Source organism: Petaurus breviceps, unplaced genomic scaffold (assembly GCF_028583685.1).
Source record: "Petaurus breviceps papuanus isolate PSGF00001 unplaced genomic scaffold, PetGlider_PUasm1.0 339, whole genome shotgun sequence".
NCBI classification, from domain to species: domain Eukaryota; kingdom Metazoa; phylum Chordata; class Mammalia; order Diprotodontia; family Petauridae; genus Petaurus; species Petaurus breviceps.
In genome coordinates this window covers 32,972-36,478 of record NW_027186112.1, presented here as the reverse complement: position 1 = coordinate 36,478, position 3,507 = coordinate 32,972, and positions in this window count along the sequence as shown.

Here is a 3,507-nt window from a genome sequence, read left to right as displayed (position 1 = left end):
TAGGAAGCCCGGACGACTCCACGCCTCACGCCTCGGTGGACCGGGTTAGGTGGGGCTGACACCTAGGAGGGGAGAAGATCTCTGCCAGGAGAGGGGGCGGGGGGGGGGGGGAGGAGAGGGGAGGATGGAGGGGAGAGGGAGAAGAGGGAAGGAGAGGAGGGAGACAGAGGAGGTGAAGAGAGGGCAGAGAGGGGGAAAGGGGAGGAGAGGGGAAGAGAGAAGGGCGGTGAGGAGAGAAGGGGGGGAGAGGGGAGGAGAAAGGGGAAGAAGGGAGGACAGGAGGGAGAGAAAGGGGAGAAGAGAGGGGGAGGAAAGGGAACAAGGGAAAGGGGAGGAGAAGAGGGGGAGAGAGGGAAAGGGGAGGAGAAGGGAAGAGGGAGGGGAGGAAAGGAGAGAGGAGAAGAGGGAAGAAGAGGGGGAGAAGGGAGGTGAGGAGAGGAAAGAGAACAGAGATGGGGAGAGGGGAGGACAGGAGGGAGAAGAGAGAAAAGGAGAGAGAAGAGAAGGAGGGAGAAAGGAAAAAAGGGGAGGAGGAGAGAGGAAAGAGGGAAGAAGAGAAGGAGGAAAGAGGTGGGAGAGGAGTGAAAGGGAAGAGAGGTGTAGGAGGTGAGGGAGAAGGAAGGAAGAAGGGAAGAGTAGAGAAGGTAGAGGGAAGGGAAGAAGAGGAGGAAAGGGGAGGAGAAAGGGATAGAAGAGGGGACGGGAGGGAAGGAATCAAGGTGGAGAGAAGGGAGAGGGGAAGAAGACATGGGGAGGGGAGGCTGAGGGTGAGTTAGAAGAAAAGTGAGGAAGATTGAGAGGGAGAGGCATGAAAGTCTTATGAGGTGGAGAGATGGAAAGGGGAAGGAGAAGGAAGACAGGAAGAAGACTGGGAGGATGAAGGGGATGGAAAAGAGGGAGAGTGGGGAGGAAGATAGAAGGGTGAGAAGGCCTGATACAGAAGAATGAAAGGAGGTGGGAGAGGATGGAAAGCACAGGAAAGGAGAGAGGAGAGGGAAGGGGAAAGAAGAGGAGAGCTGAGAGGGAGATGAGAAAAGGGAAAGGGAAGAAGAAAAAAGGAAGAGAGAAGAAAATGGAAGAGGATTGAATGAAGGAAAAGGGAAGGTGGGGAAGGGCTGAGACAAAAGGAAAGGAAAGAAGAGAGGAGAAAAGGGGAGAGTTGAGAGGGAGATGAAAAGGTGTTGTGCAGAGAATAAGAGCGAGACTGAGACCTGGGTTCAAGGTAAATTTAGGTGTGGATTTATTGATCAAGCTTTCCACGGCCTGGAGTATACACTCAAATCAGGCAGCCCCGAATTTTGGTACATATGGTGCTTATAAAGGCAAAAACCACAATTGAGGAAGGGAGCTAGCATGAGCATAAGTACAGAAGCCAAGAACAGCCATTGGTTAGACCTATAGCTCAGGGCTAATTTGGGAAACATGGCACAAGGGTACAAGGGTGCAACCTTCCTGTAACAGAGGTCCCTCCCAGAACAGGGTGGAGGGCACAGGGGGAGTGGAATTCCCCAGAACAGGCTGGGATCATAGAACAGGCCAGAGTCATTATGCTGGGTGAAGGGTGTGGGGGACCCTGCTTGGTCAGTGTTCTGGGTGGGGACTTTGCTTGGTCAGCATCCCGGAACAGGGTGGTCTCTTACATGAGATAGACTTGCCTCATGATCTTTGTACAGACAAGTACTTTGTACATGACCCTTGTACAAAATGCTGCTTCAAGGCTTGCTGATTTAGGGAAGTACTAATTCAGAGAAAGATAAAGGGGGCAGGGGATCATGCCTTGGATAATTTACTCTTACCCAGGACTATGCCTTTAAACTATTACAAGCAGTTACAGGATTTAGGACAAAAGCTAAAGGGGCTACATGGTGGGCTTCAAATCCAGTACAACAAAGGGAAAGGAAAGAAAAGGGAGGAGACAAAAAAGACTGAGTAGAGGTAGGTCAGAGGCAGAGATGTGCTGGACCAGCTCATGCTGGATTGTGAGTGAACATTTACACCTTGGAAATCAGCAAATGCTACAAATCAGGACTTGATTTATTGTTTTGTCAGTTGTCTAGACTTTAGTAAATGATGAGGAAAATATTAATAATGCAGATTAAGCTTAAAATAGCGTCAAGTGTACATTTACCCTGCTAGAGAGCCAGTTGTTAAATATTTACCAGAACAGTCCTGGGCAGAGGGAAACAGGAAAGAAAAAGTAGGACAGAAAGCAGGGATGAGAGGATAAGGGAAAGAAAAAAGAAGGAAGAGAAGGGGAAGAGAGAGAAGAAAGTGAGATAAAAGTAAGGTGAGATGGAGGAGAAAGAGAAAGTAGAAGAGATGAAAAGAGGGAGTGGAGGAAGGAAAAAGAAGAGGGGAAGAAAAAGTGGTATGGGAAGAAGAAGAGAAAAGGGAGGGAAGAAAAGGGATCATTTAGAGGTGAGATGGAACAAAGGAGAAAGCAAGGAATGCAGAAGAGAGAGAGAAAGGGGCCTTGAGAAGAGGAGAAAAGAGAGGAACATGGGGAGAGAAGAATGTAAGGAAAAAGCTATAGAGAGAAATTAATAGGAAAAAAGAAGAGAGGAGCAAAGAGAGAGAGATGACTACTAAGAACAAGAATTTCAAGAGTTAAAAAACCTTTGAGACAATCTCATCCAGAGGTTCTTAACCTTTTTTGTTATATATGTATGTATGCAGATATGTATGTGTATATAAATATATGTGTGTATATATTATATATATATATTCCTGTTATATATTCCTCTATTATAACCCATGGACCCCTTCTCAGAATAATGTTTCTAAATGCCTATGTGGTGAGGCCCATGTGTTTTGAGGGGCTGTCTTCTGAATGTAGCATGGTAGAGTGGAGTGGCTCAAAAGGAGGCAGAAATCTTTTAGCCTCTTCTTCCCTTTAATTGGGAATTAAGCATGAAGTTGGTACCAGAGACTACCCTGCTCTTCTCAGAGAGAGGGGGCATGGGGTTAGAATTATATCTCTCTGTTCTCTTAAATAATGTTAATCTAGGGCAGGGGTGGGGAACTTGCATCCTTGAGGCCACATGTGGCCCTCTAGGGGCCCTCCTCAAGTGTGGCCCTCTGACTGAATCCATGGACAGAACAGCCCTGGGCAGAGGGGAACAGGAAAGAAAAAGTGGGACAGAAAGCAGGGATGGGAGGAGAGGGAAAAGAGAAGAGAAGGGGAAGAGAGAGAAGAAAGGGGGGAGGTCAAGGTGAGTTGAAGTAGGAAGAAAATGTAGAAGAGATGAGAAGAGAGTGGAGGAAGTAAAAAGAAGAGGGGAAGAAAAAGTGGTGAGGGTGGAAGAGGAGAGAGGGAAAGAGAAAAAAGGAGGGAGGGGAGGAAAAAGGGAGGGAGAATTCAGTCAAAGGGCCACACTTGAGGGCCACATGTGGCCTTGAGGCCAAAGTTTTTCCCCTCCCCTGGTCAAGGGTATGTGATCAAGTTCATTCTAACTTCTGATCACTTTTTCATTATTGGGGAGGGGGAAGAAGAAGGCTAAACTTTAT